Raw genomic sequence first — 21,840 nt, 5'->3', positions numbered from 1 at the left:
CTGCAAGCAAGACATACTCTTCAGGATCATTAAGACTGCTTTTCCTGTGACTCAGACAAATCAGGCATCCAAGGTACAGAAAGAAAACAATGTGGGAGACAGAGAATCAAGCCAGGTGACTGCTGGAGGTTGTCAATACGGGGGTCAAGTGCTAGTAAGAAATGGGCAACTAACTGTACCTACACTGCTGTCTGTCACAGACCATATACTCCTAGAACCAAAGGAAAATACCCACATAACTTGCTTTTTATCATAAAGAATCACATACCTGGCTGGGCTTCCTGATAATGTTGGATGAAGGCAGGAGTGAAGATTACAACGCTCATCTAACCAAACTTAATATCAAATCCGCAGACTTCTTTTTCAAACTGTCAGTTAATATTATTACAGAAAGAAATCTCTCTTCTTTAAAAATGTAATAAAAGCATATGATAATAACACAAAGCTAGCATTTGACGTGGAGAAGTTTTGTTTTGCTTTTTAAAGTATTTCTCTATGTTTCTTAGATTTAGTTCCCTAAAGAGAAATGTTTTCCATGTCATGCCATGAAAGACCATGAGTTTTTGGTTTGTTCTATAGGATGAGTAGTCAGGACACAAGAATCTCATTCCTGGATGGACCACAATTACAACTGCGGGAGAATCACCTGAATCTCTGTGCCTTTATTTCTCATGTGATTTCCAGGGTTTGTCTATACACCTATAATTCTGATACATACTCAGCCATTCTTACCTCATCTAATACAAAATAGTGATGTCATCTTGTCATGTTGGTGTTACACTGGTGGCCACATATTGTTCCTTGGATCAGTATCATGTTTCTTAATTCCACATGATAAGTGGTTTTCCAAACATGGGAAAGTGTAATCTAATTTAAATGGCCCAAGTGGGCAAATAGAGCAGTGTTTGTGATTCCACAAGTGTGTAGGCATATGCTTTCCCTGATACAGGATGCTGTTTTGTGGTATAGTGAATGTCAGCTGAATCTTCTTCTAAAAATCTTTCCAAAATTTGATTCTTCTAGAGGAATTCGTCACTTTCATGGATCAGAGAAGAATATTTCATCCGGATTCCGGGAGATGTTTTCAGAAAGGATATATCTGCAAGTATTTGAGTGAGTATTCTGATTCAGCCTAGGAACACCATCCTATCAGAAAGAGAACACTACAGGGTGACTGCCTCTTCGGATAATATAATACAAGTGAGATTTATTTAATTATAAAAGAGAACTTTCCTTCACTCTAAGCTGATTCTTAGGTCATTCACTAGTATCATTGGCAGTGGAAAATATAAGAAACTACCTTAGATAATACCTCTTAGTTATGTTACAGTCTGACTCATTGCTAAAAAGAAGAAAAAGACTCAGAGACAAGAAGGATTGATATCACATTGCTCTGGAATCCCTTTTATGCTCACTGGGAAAATGGAGTGCAGCTCCCCCGTGGGAAACCAAACTGGTACTGTAGCACTTAACATGCAAAGGTGACTCTACCTAGATGATTGCCCTTAATGTATACCATCACTCTCTATGAAGAGCTTCTCCTGTTTCATATGGGAGGGGACCTGGGGCTCAGAGAGGTGATGAACCCAGGCAAACCCCAGTTGGTGGGGTGTGGGGAGGGGTTGCAATGTAGATACTCTAGTTCCCAATTTTACTTTCCACATTTTCACATTTAACCAATCTCTTGACTCTCCACACCATTTGTGCCTAGGTCTGGGACAAATTCATGGAATAATAGGTTTTCCATATGTAGAAACCAATTGGGAAAATAGAGGAGAGAGAGAGAGACAGAGAGAGACAGAGAGAGAGACAGAGAAAGATCAATTCAAAACATTCATGTTTTTCTCCAAAAACTGCAGACACATGATTTAAGTTGCATACCTTTTTCAAATAGTGTATGTAGCCAAAGAGTAGTACAGTAAATAGAACTATGAATTAGAGTTAAAAATGATGCTTTGATTTATGTTTGATAGCACTAACATTCCTGCCACGAGTGTCTGAGATGCTTTGGTGTGAGAAGTTCCTTATTTCTCAAGTACTCTACCAGGCTCACAGAAGAGTTCAACTACAACTTGATCAGTGATTACATTCAATTGTGACTACCTCAAAACATGAGGTGTCTAACTTCAGTAAATGTGAATGTTTTGTTTTAGAAAAGAAAAAATTAAGAAGAAAGCACGTTGTAGGTTGACAGCAGTTTTTACCTACCCTTGCATTTGATATTAAAAAATTCCCTGTTTTATTCATCATGGGTCCCCCATGTACTAAATAATGGGAGGAGAGCATTCAGATGGGATTTCCCAATTCTTCTTTAATGAGAGGCTTCTCCTAGCTACCTCCTGCTGAATCCTGCGGTGACATCTGCCCAACTCTGATAACAAAAGAACAAAAGAACAAACCACTGGTGTACTTAAAGTTTCATCAGGGGTATCGCCAAGTCATCAAGTCAAACCAGAACACCAAAGAAAAAGAAACAAGGTGGGGGACGGGAGACACAAAATAATATCTTTATTTTTAATTATATTTCCATGATTGAGCAAACCTCATTTTAAGTGGCTCCTATCCCTTAGGAAGAAGTTGATAGTCAAACCATTCCAGCTTACTAATAAGCAAGAAATCAGCCCATCTGCCCATTATTCTGCAACAGTCCCCAGGGCATTCTCTCCCCTTAAATAAATAAATCCAAGGCAAGATGAATGGATGGTTCAGAGAAAGACAAATATCTCTGAACAAGATGAAATAAAAAGAAATATTGAACTAAAAATTACATTAATTATAAAATTAATTTTTCTAATGTATATCTACAGACGTCTCAACATTAATAATGTTATTTAACTCTTCCTTTTGTTTATTTTAATTAAAATTTACAATTTATTTCAAAGACATTTTGGCAAACTTCAAATTACAGTCACAGAATTGGCAGATAAGACAATTCAAGTCATCTGCTAAGTATTTTTCAAGCAACTAAATATCTCAAATCTTAAGGAAAAACAACCATTCATTATCTTAGTCAAGCTTTCCAGGATGGTAATTTCACTATTCTCTTTGTCTTTCTAATATTTATTACTCACATAGTCACCAAAAATATCTTTTTACTTTTACTGAACCCATTTTCCATTTATCTCAGTATAAAAAGGAAAGGATCAAACTCCCCCTCACCCAAAAACAAAAACAAAAACAAAAACAAAACCTCTTCCTGTACTATAAGTATCTATAAGTACTATTAGCATCTACATGATTAAGTTTTAACTTACCTTTTTTAAAAAATTTTCTGGCTAGAACCATCCTAATTTCTTAAACCTATATTCGTGGGTGACCTTCTTTTTCCTTCTATCATTTGGATTACATTTTTTAAAGTTTGGTTTATTTTTAATCTTTTTTGAGAGAGAGAGGATGCAAGTGAGCAAAGGGCAGAGAGAGAGAGAGACAGACAGAAACAGAGAGAGACAGAGAAGCGGGGCTCACCGGGGGCTTGTGCCCAGCGGAAGCAGGGCTTGAGATCACCAGATGTGCATCTGGAAGCCACGTATTATGAGATCATGACCTGAGCCCAAGTCAGATGCTTAACTGACTGAGCCATCTGGGTGCCCTGGATTACATTCTAACTACTCTTGAGTTTTACCTTTTGGTTCTTAAAGCACCTTGGCAATTCACAAACATGGAATTAGTAAAAACCACAGTCAGTATGGTGCAGACATTTTTAAACAGTGGCAACATATTGCTGACTCATATTCAGCTCTTTCCCATATTTCTTTCCTGATCTTCCATTTCTTAGGCTGAGTCCAATCCTGTATTTGCATTATAAAGGGCACCATACTTCTCTGCATATAATTTTTATTCTGTTTACAAAACTATTTGAATTTTTATTTCTATCATTTAGGGTTTCACCTAATTTAAACATTAATACAAATATGGCAGACATATTCTAGATTCTTTTTTCCAGGCCATCTAGAAAGATATTAAATCAAGTGACCTCAAACTCCATCCCATAACTTGATGTCTCAGAAGAAGGGACTGAACTATGGAGAACCACATAGGTTCTTGCTTCAGGTTCTCTTCTCTTCTCAACAGGTCAGCCAGGCTAGAAAGGACCACTTTGTTTAGAAAAGTATCAAGTGAGTCAAATATCAGACTTTCCATTCTCTGGATGGCTGGCCTTCCCCTTATAAGTTATATGATTTATTTTTTTTTTACTGTAATATGAAGAAGGTACATTCTTCCAATTTTTAGTTCTACAGATGAAACACATTCTTCTTTTTCAAAATCACCCATCTATACACCATCATTCTGTTGCCTTTTGGTAGTTATAATTCACATAGCACACTAGACATTTTTTAATGTTTTATTTATTTCTGAGAGAGAGAGAGAGACAGTGTGAGCAGGGGAGGGTCAGAGAGAGACGGAGATACAGAACCTGAAACAGGCTCCATGCTCTGGGCTAGCTGTCAGGACAGAGCCCAATGCGGGGCTCAAACCATGTACTGTGAGATCATGACCTGAGCCAAAGTCAGACGCTTAACCGACTGAGCCACTCAGGCATCCCTAGATATATTTTTTTTTAATTTGAGAAAGAGAGTATGCACCTGAGCCAAAGTCAAGAGTCTAACACTCAACTGACTGGGCCACTCAGGTGCCCCTAGATATTATTTTTTAAATATATATGTTTTATCCTAGATAATAAATGTCATTTTTTACTTTCATTAAAAAAGCATACCTCAGTAGCAGATAAACCAAAAAGTAAACATTTCAATTTTACATTTCAATTTCAAATAGAACAATGAGAAAATCATGCAAAACTGTGTGAATATTAATCAAGTGATAAGATATATGTGCTGTCTTATTTCTCTTATAACTTAAGAATAAGCCAGTAAGTGTCCCTGTAACTCTACCTCCTTAATTTACCCAGGAGTTTTGAAAAAAAAGGTATTTGAGTTGTCGAGATAAGTTTGTCAGGGTCCCTGGTTGGCTCAGTCAGTTAAACAACCGACTCTTGATTTGGGCTCAAGTCATGATCTCATGGTTTGTAAGTTCCAGACCCACGTCAGGCTCCATGCTGATAACACAGAGCCTGCTTGGGATTCTCTCTCTCTCTCTCTCTCTCTCTCTCTCTCTCTCTCTGCTTCTCCTCTGCTCACACTGTTGCATGTTCTCTCAAAATAAATAAACACACACACACACGTGTGTGTGTGTGTGTATATATATATATATATATATATATATGATAAGCTTATCATCCTGAGGCATGGAGGTACAGAGAAAACCCACAGGCAAGAATGAGGAGAGATGGACAGGTCAGGCTTTACTCGTAGGTGTGTACTACTTCTGAGCAGATCACTCCAACTCACTGGACCTCAGACCAACCGATCACTATGGTTCTTGTAAGCTCCACATGTCCATTTGGTTTTATAGAAATTTCTGCCACATTCATTTGCAGTATCTTTTTTAAAATACCCAGATCCCCATGTATCATAAAACCCCTTGCTTTAGAGTAATTCTGCTTTCTTAAGATATTATTTTTCTAGGAAAAATGACAAGTAATATATAATCTACGCTTTTTTATGTGTTAAAATTGCCTGGAGTTTTTCCAATTATTCTGAATCCAGGTTTTTATTTTAATCTCCTAAATTCACTCAACTGTGTTGACACCAAATATGATCAAGCCAGCAGAAACCGAGTTGCACTAACAGAACACATAGCAACCTGTCACTCCAAGATGTTAATGTATATTCATACTCCGGGCTTGCATTCACTGACTCCTTCAATCCCCTATGTGAGGAGACTATGCATATTTGGTTCATATAAAGCAATTTATCATGAAAGTAATGGCCATTGAGGTATCTCCTGCAAACTTTGAGTTAGCAAATTGTTCTTCTCCATCGTGGAAACAGCACATGTTTTCCTTTGTCCCGAATAGGATGTAGGCACACTCCATAAGCATCCTTCTCACTTATTCTACATTTCTTATTCTGAAACTGGCTGCAAAGCAAACACCTTGGCAGCACAAGGTTAAATTCTGAATTAAGCCCCAAAATAAAAACCTGATAAAAGGTCCCCTTACCTTTGGGTTGCTGTAAAATAAACTCCAGCCTTCCTTCAGGACTCCAAACATAATTATTTCTCCTCTGCTCTATCACACCCTTTTTACAGGTTTCTATTCCAGTTCTTATGCACTGTCCTGCAATCATTTGCTAATGTATTAATGCCAACTTACTTCCTGCCTACATAATAAACGCAAATAAAGGTTTTTATAACTTTGCATTTTATAACTCCTAGTGCCTAATCCAGTGTCCGGCACATTAACAGGCGATTAACATATCTGATGAAAGAGAGTTCACAGACGTTCCCTCCATTTTTCTGACTTGCTATGCCGTGACTTACCTCCTGGACAGTATCACCGGCCTTTCCCTCTGTTCACAGCTATACCTTTGTTTGGCTCCCCTTTATGCCTTCTTTGGGTCTTTTCCCAAATGTGACTTCCTATAAAAGCTCTGTCCTGTTAGATCAGTTGTTTGTCCACTCTGTGCTCTCACTGTACCTTACACTCCCCGGCCGGGGACATATTACTCCACTGCAATGTCCATGTTCCCAGCTAAACACAAGTAGATATGTGCAAACTGTTTACTATCACCACTAGGGCATAATCCACAGAAGGCCCCAAATAAGTGTTTTTAGGATGGATGAATGTCAGTCACCTATTTTAATAGCTTTACTGGAGCTGAAGAAATACATTTGAAATTTGAAATAAATAAATAGACAGGCTAAAGGAATGCACATTTTATACCATCATAATTTTGTTATTTATAACATCAACAAAACTGTGCCACCACATTACATGACACCATGATAGTGTGTTGTAAAAAAGAAATCAATCATTTTACCCAAAGCCACCATTTCTAAATAAATCCACTAGTCTCCCTACTGTATATGAGCTGTATTTCTGTTTTTTAGGGAATTTCAACAAAAATAAAGACTCCTATCTCTACTTATCTACTGTATATCTCCCAATAGGAGATTTATGTTTAACTTTTATGAAACAACAGGCTAACAGGAATTTTTAAATTCTCGAAAATTGTAACGTATCATACCACTCAAAAGAGATAAAAGAAAATGGCTGTAAGGCACTGGGGACATGAGCTCTTCCTTAGCTCTTGGCAACCTGATATAATGCTAGAGTCCTGGGGATATGAGCGTGTGGTTCAGCTCAGGCAACAGTAGCCCCAGAAGGGGACAGACAGAGTTCAGTAGAAGGGCTGCCTGTAAACAGGTAGAGATCAGTTTCTATACAGTCAGCATAAATACTCGGCTCAGGTCGGCTCCACAGTGGTATTATTTGAATTACAACCCACCTCTAAGGAACAAAGACCATGAGTCTGGAGACATTACTACATGCTAGAGTGACTTTCACACAGAGGATGGGTACTATTATCTCCCGCAACCTGGAAGTTAGTAAAGGTATTGAGCTTCTGAATATATGCTGACTATACTGAAATAATGATTCAAAATTCTACTCATCATTCCACCCAGAAGTGACCAAGAAATGTTGTTTCAACTGTTCACACCATAGAGCACTTCACGTTTGTCACCAGACATGCAAGTCAAAAGAAGTCACTTACTCTCCAAGATAACAACGACAATGAAGAAAGTGTATCACCATCCAGCTTCAGGCAAACACAGATGCTCCCCATTTTCAACTCACTGTCTCCTCTGAAACCAATGGATTCCTCCACTCTCATCCCGGTCCCTTTTCTCTTTGTATCCAGGCTCTTGGAAAAGTGGCATACCTCTGGAGCTTCCGGTTTCTCACCTCTAACTCCATTAACCTTCTCCTATCTGGCTTCCATCCCAACTACTGCAAAGGGCCACCCTTTCCAAGGTTTCCAATAACCACCTCTCAGCCAAATCAAACTGCTTCTTTCCTGGACTGATCATTTTATTTCATTCCTCCAAAAGGCTAGTCAGCACAGTCCACCACCATGAATAACTTCCTTCTCCTTGATTCTGCACTTCCAGACATTGTCCTGCACTTCGTGCTATGATCCCACCTTCTTCAGTCATTTCTGTCATTTTTCTTTGCAATCCTATTAGGTCTTTTTAAACCAGATTTGACTGTGCTTCACAGCTTCACATTTTGGCCCTTTCCTGTAAATGGCTGCTCTCAGGATTATCAAAGCTCTCTGTCCACTGCAAATACTTCAGTCGGTCAAATTTCTCTATAAAAATTCAATCCAATGAAAGTTTTGATAAAAATATTTCCGATTATCAGTTGTTAATCCACAGCAGCAGTTAAAGAGGTACAAGTAGACACTTAGAATAGTGCCCCCCAGGAACTTAGAATAGAGCCCTCTGGCACAAGAAGAAATCTTAGAGATAGTCTAGACTTTAGGACATAGATCCCAGCCGTCCTTGGGCTGGAGATGGCTTCACTGTGTAGCCTCATTGTGTTTAGTTTGGCCCACACAGTTTTTGTTTTTGTTAGAATTCACTTAAAAATGTCGGGAGGTTTGGGGGCACCTGGGTGCCTTAGTCAGATAAGTGTCTGACTCTTGATTTAGGCTCAGGTCATGACCTCATGGCTTGTGGACATGTATCTCACAGTTTGTGAGTTCGAGCCCCACATTGGACTCTGTGCTGACAGCTCAGAACCTGCTTGGGATTTTTTTGTCTCCCTCTATCTCTTCCTTACCTGCTTAGGACTCTCTCTCCCCCTCCCCTGCTCACTTTCTCTCTCTCTCAAAATAAATACATAAATAGACATTAAAAAGAAAAGTCAGGAGTTTTGGTATCAAAATTCTGATTTCTTATTTCTTCTGAAAACTCAGATCTGGCAACACGGGGCTCACATATCTACATGGAAACAATAAGTAGAGCTAAATTGTAGCAGTTCCCTTTAGAGAGAGCTTTGCTTTCCACATCTCAGGTCCCAAATGTCAGTTGCCATATATCACAGCACCTGTGTTGGTGGGTGTTGTTTTTCCTTAAGAAATCTCTCTCATTTTCTGTGTCTATCAATGTCAAAGTGCAAAATGATCAAGAAACCAAGCAATTCTTCTTTTGCCCATCCAGCTTCATTCATTTACTTACCCTGTCTGTTCCTATTGTAATTTATATCTCAGGTCTCCTTATAAGTTAGGAAATGTATACACATAAAGATGAAATACTCTATATAAGTTCACCTATGTATAATTTCTCACTTTTCAAATTGCATAGCTATTAGTTATACTGCCCATACAGCCACATCTCACAAAAACCTGCTTTCCACAAAATTATTCCCTTCCCCCAGTCATTAGCAATGTGCATTTACACACTGCAGATAGAAAAAGAAAGAGGCACTCATTGACCATTCACAAGAACCCAAGAAAAAACATACAAAGTTAATTACAACTGCATAAGGAGATAACTTTATTCATTTGAAGAAATGTGGGTATGGTCCAAAAGAAGCCTTAGAAAATGTCACAAAGATTAATCTTTAGCAATGTTTTGAATAGAAGAAACATTATATACCAGGACTTTGGAGATTATGCATCAAGGAACAAAGAGAGAGAGAAATTTATGTTTGTTTGGACAAAGTGAAGAATACAACTGGAAATGGTCCTATCAGGAAATAAATATGGGAGGAGAGGGTGGCAAGATGAAGTAAAGTATATAAGAACAGCCAGGGAGACTACTAATACTCACATACATACCTCCTGTGCTGCCACAATTCTGATATCATGAGAAGGGTCAGGGATGGGGGAGTTCATGCGGGCGGTCCTTTTATATATGCTGCTTTGTTTTTTAAAAAATGCAATGTGATTAGAGTGGCATCTAAGGATTGATCCTGGCTGTTATTTTTAGGATAAAATAGGGAAGAAGGCAGAGAAGAGCAAAAGAAAATAATGAGAACAGAAAGGAATAATGAGGGGTACTTTGTACAAGGATTACAAATGTAAGAATTAGAGGAAAAAAAGATAATGACTTTCAGAATTTTAGCTTTTGGATAATTAATGAGAGAACATTCCTAGAGTATCAATTGTATGCTACAGAAACCAACAGGTACAAAACAGACATGAAATACAGTTTCTAAAAATTAACACAATTCAATTAACTATAAATGTAAAGATAAGGGGCGTATGGGAAGTCTCTGTACCTTACTCTTAATTTTGATGTGAATCTAAAATGAATTTTTTTAAAAAGTCTTTTTTTTTTTAAAGAAAGATTTCTTTTATTTTAAAACCCAAAGAAAAATATATGCTGGAAAAGATTAATTTTTAGTATGTTTAATAACACATTCTTTATACATTTTACTACTACCACAGGGCCTAAAATTTTGCAACTAACCAATATTTAGCACCGATAACCTAAATTGTACTATCTTCTAGCCCCAAGCAATAATTTGTACACAGTATTCATTTTATGCTCTTTGTAAGGCTGGGAAGTAGAGGTGTATTTAAATTTGCATAATATCCTTGGAGTCTTTAGGATAAAAGCTCTACACTTCTTACAAAGACACAGGAGAAATGGGTTTGTCCTGGAGAACTTCGCAATTACCATGCTGGTCCCAGGCCCTGTGGCTATTGCTATAGTTACAAAACTCCTGGCAGAGACAGTTAGGAGTATCCCCTTGAGTGTCTTGAATTTTTTCATGTGTGTTTCACTTGTTTGTTTTTGTAGATCAAGGAACATTTTTGCAGCATTTTAAAGGTGCCTTTTGTGATCTGAATTCACTCTATTTTTTGGTCTTCATTTATGGACTGATGCACTCCTGTTTTCCTTTCCCATCCATGCTCCAAGCTAGTTTTGAATATTAGACACCCCTAGAGCTGTGTACATATTTTTAAAAATCCATTTTAACATATATTACTTCTATAAGAATTTAAGTAATAGAAGGAGAAATCTTCCCTTTCACTGTCACTTCATTGTACCAATTATGCTAACCTCTTGAAATTCAGCAGCACTGCACCCATCAGGATGGAAAAAGCATAATGAGGCAAATTTGGCTAATTTTTCAGGACTTATTATTGCATCATCCAGTCAATGAAAGGTGATATGAAGTTTCTGCTAAAAATAGGGCATGGTTCTTATGACACCAAACCACTCCCTTAACTCCCTCAAGGTTAAATGAATTCGTGTCATTGACAGAAGCAGCAGTGATTATATTTTTGGTTTTTAAAATTTTTTATCATGTTTAGCTCTAATGGATGCAATACACCCTAAAATTCCACATACAGTCAGTGCCTACTCACTGGCAATGGTCAAGAGCCTGTAGGATGTGACCAGGGGTCCAGGCCTACCAAGTACTAGGTACCTCTCTGAACCGTTCTGTGCCACTGTGAAGGGTGAAGAGTTTGTACCAGAGTCCCGTCCAATTGGGCAGTGCCATTACCTTAGAGCTGACTATCAAATACAATATAGATGAGAAAGATGCAACTTAAGGAAGATGAACTAGAATAGAACTTAACGGATAAGCCTGCTTGCAATCTGGTAAAATATACACTTCATAAATGATGGAACTATGATGTTGAATTTGTCATAAAATAATGATGTATAGATTAGTTGTGCTATCACATACATATGATCTGCAACACTGTACACACAGATTGATAATCTGCCCTACTTTCCCTTCCCGTGGGGGGAAAAATACACACAAACACGTACATGTGCACACACAATTCTTTGTAGAAGCAAACTGGCCAGATCCCCTGCCCAGCAAAGAATCCCAAAGGTTTTATCTATTGATATAAAATTACCGAAACAGGAGAAACATTTAGAAGTTCCAAAGATTTAGGGGAAAAAAAAAAAGAAAAATAGGAGAGAAAAAGAAAGCTCCATGGGCTGTTGACTTCAAAGCGGGAAGCTTCGTGTTATGTTAATATGCTAAAGCATAGTTACTTCTTAAAGCAGTTTTATCTAAGCGGTTTTTCTGTCCCTTTAGATTCCAAACAGCAATACATACTTGTGTGTAACACAGATTTAACAAGCCATCACATAGGGAAGTAGAGNACTGGCCAGATCCCCTGCCCAGCAAAGAATCCCAAAGGTTTTATCTATTGATATAAAATTACCGAAACAGGAGAAACATTTAGAAGTGCCAAAGATTTAGGGGGAAAAAAAAAAAAGAAATAGGAGAGAAAAAGAAAGCTATCCATGGGCTGTTGACTTCAAAGCGGGAAGCTTCGTGTTATGTTAATATGCTAAAGCATAGTTACTTCTTAAAGCAGTTTTATCTAAGCGGTTTTTCTGTCCCTTTAGATTCCAAACAGCAAAACATACTTGTGTGTAACACAGATTTAACAAGCCATCACATAGGGAAGTAGAGAGGTTGCCACAAATCCATGATAAAATATCTCAGCCAATGAAGTACAGATACATGTATGTATTTCAGAAAGTCATCTGCTTATAAAGATAGTAAAGTTATTTTCCAAGATAATGTTGTTTGACATTTAAAAAATCATACAAGAGAGGGGTGCCTGCGTGGCTCAGTCGGTTAAGTGTCAGACTTCAGCTCAGGTCATGATCTCATGGTTCATGGGTTCGAGCCCCGCATCAGATTCTGTGCTGACAGCTAGCTCAGAGCCTGGAGCCTGTTTCAGATTCTGTGTCTACCCTCTCTCTCTGACCCTCCCCTGCTCACACTGTCTCTCTCTCAGAAATAAATAAAAAACATTTTTTAAAATGTACAAATAAATTTATTAAAAACTTAAAAAAAATAATAAAAAATCATACAAGATAAAATGGGGTCCAATCCAGTAGAGGTAAATAAAAAATGTCCAAAGAATTTAGCTCTCTGCTCCTCAGGAATCCAGTCTGGATTTTTCCCCCCCTGATTCTGCATTGAATATGCTTTCTCAACTCAGGATCAATAACCAGAGGCTCTCTATATCATTTTGGAAGCTCTTTTACCACAAAGCTGATGTGAATGTTATATATTTAAGGTTTATTTTTTAAAAATACCAGCAATGAAACATGAAGCATCACCTAGGGTATCAATAGTTAAGTAACTGAGAGTAGTATTCACTATTGTCAGAATTAATACAAGGCTTAAAGTTTGTGGGTTATATGACCTGAACGTTTTGCAGCCCTAAAAGAAAAGCTTTTAATTGTATGAGATTTCTCTTAAATAAATCCTTTTTATATTTCAGACTCTTAAACTTTAGTAAATACATTGGAAGAATTCTTACTTAATGCCACGTTACCTTAAAAGAAACAACAACGGAAAATGAGAGGACATGTTGGATTTAATCACTGGCATAAATGGCCAGTCATTGTGGCTAACTTGGTCTCATCTGGGTCATTAGAGAATCATGAAACTGTTACACAAAATTGCCAAGTGTTTTCAGTGCTAGTTTTGAGTCAGGTGAGGCTGAATCATATGGGTGACTAATGATTACCGGACTATGAAAAAAATGTGAAAGAGCTGCATTATTTGAACTTCCTATCACAAAGGGAGAAAGAAAGTTCTGATAGCCCGCACTGTCTTCATTTGAGAAATTAAGAAACTTGCCAAGGAGCTATGGAAATTCCGCGATGCGTCTACATCTGGTAGATCGCGGAGTGATGTGCTTTCTATATGAAGATTTGCCTTAGGATGTGAATTCACATTGTCTTCTGTATTAGAACATGTAGTTTTAAGGAACAAAAGAGTCAAGAAAATCGAATAGACATCTGTCTGATTCTAAATTGTATCACAATGGTCTCTTCCTCTTTTGAATAATAATTATTTCTTCTCTAGTGCTTTATTGTTTATAAAGGTTATTCATATTATCTCATTTGATCTTCTCAAGAGCTCAAAGAGGTGAGTAGGTTTAACCTAGCAGCATAGGGAAGCATTTGAAAATGCAAACACTTGCTTCTTTCCTCTCTCTAGAATTCTTCAGTCCTTTCAGGTTTTTACCCTCAAAATGCCACCGTTTGCCATGGGATCATCGCCGGTGACTATACGAACATTACAAATCATCCCACATGTTTCATGCTTTCTCCTTTTTTTCTTCTTTGTACTATCACTCCGATGTATGCTCTGTTTTCTTTTTAAAACATTTTGTTCATTTGCTTCCCCTGTTAGAACATAGGCTGTAAGAGCCCCTGCTGTTGCCCTTTTAGTATACCTTTTTCATGGCTACATCTCCAGCTTCAGGAAAAAGTGTCTGGCCCCTGTAGGTGTCCAGTAGGTACTCTTTAAATGAATACAATCAGATTTCGGTCTCGTCCATTCTGCTGTCTAACACTGTTCATAGATCCTATCACTTAAGGTTGTTAGGAGGATTAAATCAACTAAGACATGCAAAGTACCTCGCATGTAATAAGCATAGAATCAATATAAGCCACTGTTGTCTTCGTTTCTCAGGTACATCAACTGAGATTTAGAGAAGTTAAATGACTTTTCTAAATCATACAGGAAATATTTAATAGTGTCTGGCCAGGATCTCCTTGATCTTCATTCCACTGTTTTTAAACAGATCTTTCAATACCATAAGTGTTACCTACTGTACAATGAACCTATTGAAAAATGCTTTGGAATAAAATGAAAAATAGCTACCATTTATTCAATGTTTACCATGAGCCTGACATTTTGCTTTACATTATTTTTTTCTGCTAATACTCATTAAGGACACTCTAAGATTGATTCTACTATCATCCTTGTGCTATTGGTAATTTTTTATTTAAAAAATTGAGGCATAGAAATGTTAAATAACTTGACCAAGTTCCTAGAGCTAAGAAGAGGAAGAGCTGGGATCTGCTCTAAGGTCCTATAGCTCCAGAGCCCTTACGGGTCACACCGTACCTACGCCCACCTTTCCCTCCACTTGGCACTGGTCTCCACCCTCTCGCTGCAGAGAGTTTATAGGTGTTCACCCTCGAGAGAGTCTAAGGGGGTCTGGTTTTGAGTGGTTCATGGGAGAACAGAATAGTCTATGTCCCAGAAACCCCTGAAACATCTCATACTCTGAATCTAGCGGAATAATAGGAATGTGCAATGGGAAGAAGTGTTATGCTCAAAAAGTACAGGGCCCTCTGAATTCTCTCTTCGTGTATAATAGCTTCTATTCATTGGGACTTAAGAGAAAGAAAAATCCCTTTACTCGCTGTGCTTTGAAGACTTTTACATCATTGCTTCTCACATTCCAATAATTCAGCAGAAACAGCTGTTCTTCTGTCCTGGGCAAGAAGCCATGAACTGCATTGCAATGAACATGTTCCAGGCCATTATTATCTATTAGTTAATGCTATAGCTCCTGCTTTATAATAAATGAGTATCTGCTGAAAAAAAGTGAAAAGAGAGAAAAAAATCATTTATTATTTCTATTTCTCTAACCCAAAGCAATGCCTTGAATTTCTACTCTTATCCTCTAAATGAACTATTACACTAGTCTCTCCATTTTTCAAATAAATTCATTAAGAATCTCACTTTGTCTTTTGGTAGAATACAGACCAGAAATACTTTATCATTAAAACTGTTTCATAAACAAAAGAGAAGGATACCTTTGGCTCAGGGGGTCAAAAAAATATAAGCAAAAAAAATCCAAGACAGTGAAAACGGGATATGTCTTGCATATAAATTTTTTAGCTGACAAATAGTTAAAATAGAAAAATTCTGCACAGCTGGTATCAATCTAATGACTGAATAACCAGTTACATAGCTCTTGTGAATCACAGCAAGACCAAAATATCTTTTTTTAATCTTTATTTATTTTTGAGAGAGAAACAGAGTGCAAGCAGCGGAGGGACAGAGAAAAGGGAAGACACAGAATCTGTAGCAGGCTCCAGGCTCTGAGCTGTCAGCACAGAGCCTGACACAGGAGTCAAACTCTCAAATAGTGAGTTCATGACCTGAGCTGAAATCTGCGGCTTAACTGACTGAGCCACCCATGCGCCCCAAGCCAATATATCTTTAATGCAATAAACAACAACCAACGTTTGAAGTTTGCTCCATTATCTAGACAGTTGAAATACATTTGTTAGATGATAGCGAATGCCTCCTTCATATACACTTAGTTTAGAAATAAAATCCACAACATAAGTACATTCAGTTGCATTCAGGAATACGTACACTATTTTCCTGGATTTTTATGATCATAAAAGAATAGCTTGGCTGTTTCAGATTTTAGCCTAGTGAAATAACTCTACTAGAAAACAGGAAAATGGGAGCTTTCTCCTTAAAACCTAATAATGGTCCAAAACGACATTCTCAGAAGTACTGAATTTTGTTGAATACCATTATAATTTTTTCATGTAACAGTATTTAGGCTTAAAATGATTGTGAATCTGTGTTCATAAATACACACTTCTTAATTTTTTAACACCAAATCCATTCTCTCAAAAAATTTAAATACTAACAAGAATAAAAATAACTGTATTTATTCAATCATTAAAAACAAATATGATTTTTTTCTGGAATATTTTGTGTGTGTTTTGTTTCACCTGATTTATTTCCATCCATAAAATTAAAGGCTACACAAGATAAATAAAAACATTTAACTGTAATTATTTTGCTTGGAAGAACTTTTATAAATCTAGGGCAGATTTCTGATACAAAAAGTGTGTTCACAACTTTATTTACAAGTGTGGTTAAAGTAACATGTTCTCTGTGTATCTACTTCACACTATATGTGTAGTGACAGAACTGATGAGAACTTCTAACCAGATATTAATGAGAAATACAAACTACTTCTCAAAAAATGTTTGTTTATTTTTGAGAGAGAGAGAGAGAGAGCGCACAGGAGGGCCAGAGACAGGGCCAGAGACAAGCTAGAGACAGAGACCGAAGTGGGTTCCAGGCTGACAGCAGAGAGCTTGATGCTGGGCTCGAGTTCATGAACTGTGAGATCATGCAGTCGGACGCTGAACCTACTGAGCCACCCTGGCACCCCAGTATGAAATACTTTTGACAGGCATAATTTGAAATTAAAAAAAAAAAAACACTGGCAGATAATTAACTCGTTTTTTATATATAGAATCAATAAGTATGTATATCTTTAAATGTAAGTATATACACACATCTTTAATTGCTAATTTAAATTAAAAGTTTTGAAATCCAATTTTAGTATATGTCCTGTCAAAGCGAGCACAAAAGTTTTGAAATCCTACCATAAACACTCAAGAAGAAGAAGGTGACATTGTTCCCCTACACTAGTTAATTTGGGAAGAAGTCCAATAGTTTAGTAGATTTGGCTTCATCTCGGATTTATGTGTCAACTTAGATGAAAGGAATAATAATCACAGAGAATTATAGAATTAACACAAGAAACTGATATCCTTACAAGACTCAGCAACCCAACTCTGCCCAGTCACATCCCAAGGAAATGGGGAAGATGAAAAGAGAGGTGCCAGCCAAAAAATTAGCCGTTCAGGAAGAAAGGGACGGATGTAGTTGCCTATTGGCAGCTGAAACAAGGCCAGGGACAATCTGGAAAAATATCTCCCAGGCCTCAGGCTCCTGTGATCCTGTAGGACGACAGGAAGAAAAACCACGTCGATGTGAGAATTGGTATATTCCTTCCAGTTTTACTTTGGTTGGCCCCAGCTATGCCTCTGAAAAAAAAAAAAATCATCTCACTTACCACGTAAAGAAAGCATCCTTTAGACCCTATGCCTAAACTAAATTTAACTGGGAAGCTGTCAAATAGTAAAGAATGATTTAATTTATCTTCCATTCACATAGGCTTTTGTCCTAGGAGAATACGAGTGACTCCTGTGACATTGACTCTTAACACAACAGTTCCTTAGAGATTTTGCTACCAAAGTAAAAACTATGCATTTTAATTGTAAGCTGGTGTTTTGATTGATGGTCAATGACTAAAATCCCTCAAAGTATGGCCCTTCCTCCAAGATAGACTTAATTTCACATTTTCTCCAAGTCACAACCACGAGCTTTGTAAAATGACTGGCTGTCAAGTTGCCTATGTTTTATATCATTAATTTCAGCCAGTTGCCTCCAGCTACAGAATACTGGTCTCATCAGTCTGAACAGGCAGACATGAGACTGACTGACAATGAAAGCACTCTTTAAAAATCTAATGCACTAAACATTTCATCTTGTTATTTTCAAGGGAAATATCAACAAGAAGGGTGATAAATTCCCATTGTTTTCATACATATTACTTTGAACTTTTCTTCTTTTTATCCCATCAGGTCTACAAAGGAAAGAGTATCTTAGCAGCCCTTTGCTTTTACACCCACCACATCCAATTATTTGGAAAATGAAATGTTTTCAACATCTGAGGATCAGGCCTCATGGGTCATTTGACACTGAAATAAAGGTAGAGAGAAAAAGCTTTTCAGAACAATTGGTATGGATCTCACTGCATCATATACCATTGGTTTGGTGTGTCTAGTTAATAGGTGCTTCCATACAAACTGCATGCCGTGACTAAGATTCACCCTTCACCAGCCAAGGTTTTCTAATCCATTTTCAAGTGCACTTGAAACAATTGGAGCATTAAAGGTCCATATGAAAATCTACATGTTAATGAGATGTAAAGCCAAGGTTTGGATCGAACCCAAATAATATGGGTTCCTAAATGATTTACAGTTGTAGCATACTTCATAAGAGTCCATTAGCTAAATTTTAGAGTTTTCAGAAATTGTATTATAGTTCTCATTTCTGCAATGTTGGTTTTAGCTTTTCTCTTCTATGATAGGCCAAAGTAGAGACTTCGGTCTTGCTGACCTTTCTCTTGAAAGAAAAAAAAAAAATCAAAAATGACTATGCTTACTACTAGGTATTTACCCAAAGGATACAAAACTACTGATTCAAAGGGGTACATGCACCCCAATGTTTATAGCAGCATTATCTACAATACCCAAAATTTGGAAACATCCCAAGTGACCATCGACTGATGTATGGATAAAGGAGATCTGGTACACACACACACACACACACACACACACACACACTGGAATAGTATTTAGCCATAAAAAAGAATGAAATCTTGCCATTTGCAATGACATGGATGGAGCTAGAGAGTATTATGCTAAGCGAAATAAATCAAAGAAAGATAAATACCATATGACTTTCCTCATATGTAGAATTTAATAAGCGAAAGAAAAGAGCAGGAGGGAAAAGAGAGAAAGGCAAACCAAGAAACAGACTCGGAACTGTAGAGAACAAACTAATGGTTACAGAGGGGAGGAGGGAGGGATGGGTGAAATAGGTGAAGAGGATTAAGGAGCAGCTTGTGGTGATGAGCACAGGGTGATATATGGAACTGGTGAATCACTACATTATAGACCTGAAACTAATATTACACTGTATGTTAAATAACTGGAATTTAAATAAAAACCTAAAAGAACAAAAACACTTCTATACTCATATATAGTGCACACTGGGCTTCACCCTTTGTTTATTTCTGTATCTATTTTCTTCAGAGTCCATATTGTCAACCACAGTGCTGCTCACAAAACAGAAGACTGACCAAATCAGAGTTTTCACACACCCAAGACATTTCCCAAAAGTGACATGGATGCTTAGAAAAATTTAAGCTATCTATTGTACTCAAGGAATATGAAATAAGTTTAATACTTAGCTAAACAAAATAGAAAACAAACTTTTGCAAAAGACAATCCAGCAGCATACAGTGAGGTAAAAAAAAATTAGCTACAAAGCCTTTGAGACACTTTTAAATTAAAGATTAAGAGCTGTTAGGGCACCTGGCTGGCTCAGTTGGTAGAGCTTGTGACTCTTGACCTCAGGGTTGTGAGTTTAAGCACCATGCTGGGTGTAGAGATGACTTAAAAATAAACTCTTTTAAAAAAATTAAGGTCTGTTACGCTAACGGTAATTCTCTTTCACCTGCTAGAGAGAGGAATTGGGCTGAGGGTATGGAGACGCGGCCCCCAAGTCCCCCAGGGTGATGTGAGGTGGGCAATCAGAGACAATCCATACTCCTCTGAGCCTTAGATTCAGCGGGACAGGGAAGAACAGTAGCAAAAGTAGGACCTTTGAACCTTCCCATCCTCACTACCTTCCCACTAAAAAACCAGAATCCTTTTTTCACTGTTACCCTGGACCCATTTTCCTTCTCTGTAATTTTCCATTCCTTTGGACCTTGAAGGCAGCCTTTGTAAAAATGTGTCACAGTTCTTGTCACAAGAGGTGAAGGGAGGTATCACATCAGCTAATGTTTTCAGTAGAATTTTAGTCCTTTGCAGGGCCAAGATGGCAGCCCAGTGAAGAAGGTGAGACGTAGGGAAGAGCATGCCAGAGCAGGCAGAGATAGTAGGGACTCTGAAAATGAAAAGGGTAGTTTTCAAAAACGAAAACAGTGTAACAATTTTACCATTCCATCAAAACTGTCTTGCATCACCATTTGGCATATGAGCTATGAGCTGCTGAGCAGAAACTCGGTGGGTGAAGAATCTATGAGTTTGTGCTTCCCAGTCATGAAAATGTCCTTAAAAGATGCTATGGGCCACACATCAGATAAAGCTTCTATCTCTCTAAGACCTCTTGACCTCTCCCTAATTGCCCTCAATGATAGGAAACTTATCATCTACCAGGGAATTTGGAATAAAATAAGGCTACATGAGGGGCACCTGGGTGGCTCAGTCACTTAAGCATCTGACTTCAGCCCCACATGGGGCTCTGTGCTGAAAGCTCAGAGCCTGGAGCCTGCTTCAGATTCTCTGTCTCTGTCTCTCTCTGCCCCTCCCCTGCTCATGCTCTCTCCCTCTCTGTCTCTCAAAACTGAATAAAAACATTAAATAATTTAAGAGCAAAAAAGCCAAAGCTATCTGAAAAGAACTTTCTCTGACAATTCTCTTGAATGCTTCTATATCTTTTTTTTCCTTTGATAAAGTTCGTGTTTTGCTAACACTGACTTCTAAAGACCCCATCATTATCTCCTTATTTGCTCATCTTCCCAAATGTACAAGATTCTAATCCTCCAACCTTGAGCAAGACTTTTTGAATTTATGCTGAAGAGTCTTCAATCCTCTAGGAAATAAGCAGGCAAAATTCATGAAACTAAAAAACAAATAAACAAACAAAAAACATGATGAACAAAAGAAAATGTACACAACTAGGAATTCAAAATGCATCAGGTTTTCATGGTATTTCTGATTTCTTTGTGTGAAATGACACCCCACCTAGCAATTATCATTAGACCATGTAGTTTGCACAGAAAAGGGAACATGATTCAACGTGATCCAACAATCCACATATTTTTCATTATTCATGAAGTAGAACTAAGAGCAATGAAACTGCTGGTAGAAAAGGAAAAAAAAAACCCTAATAATAGTGCTATTGTGAACAACTTTATGAACATATTAAATCATAACATTTAGTTCAACAACTAAAAATGCAGTTAATAGTGCATAGAGAGCTACAGGTTAGATGTTCTCAAAGTCTGGGCATCTGATCAGGAAAGTAAGACCTTTTAAAATTTCAACTAGTCACATTAGTAAAAAGTAGTCATTAGCATTTATTTAGGGCTCTGAGCTAAGTCTCTTTTCATCCTATCTTTAAACTTTATCACAACCTTGAAAATTAGGTATTATTATAACTCTCAAAGATAGGGGGAAATTAAGGCTTAAAAGAGGTTAGGGATTTGCCAAAAGTGACACATTTACTAGGTGCCAGAGCTATTTCCAACAATTTCTTTATACCTGCTCCTTAAACAATAGGCAAAATGTTCTATGATCCCCACTTACAGAAATGATATCTCCCCAGTCCAATCAATATGAACAGAAATATTTGCTTCTGAGTGCTAGGTGACTGACATAGCACTATGAACTTTAGACACATTTTCTCATGTATTCTGTACAGTAGCTTTACGAGAATGCCTTAGTCCCTTCAGGTTGCTATAATAAAATGCTACAGATGTGTGGCTTATAAGCAACAGAAATTTATTTCTCACAGTTATGGAG

Source organism: Crocuta crocuta, unplaced genomic scaffold (genome assembly GCF_008692635.1).
Source record: "Crocuta crocuta isolate KB4526 unplaced genomic scaffold, BGI_CrCroc_1.0 scaffold52, whole genome shotgun sequence".
NCBI lineage: Eukaryota > Metazoa > Chordata > Mammalia > Carnivora > Hyaenidae > Crocuta > Crocuta crocuta.
Note: the sequence above shows the minus strand (reverse complement) of the source record.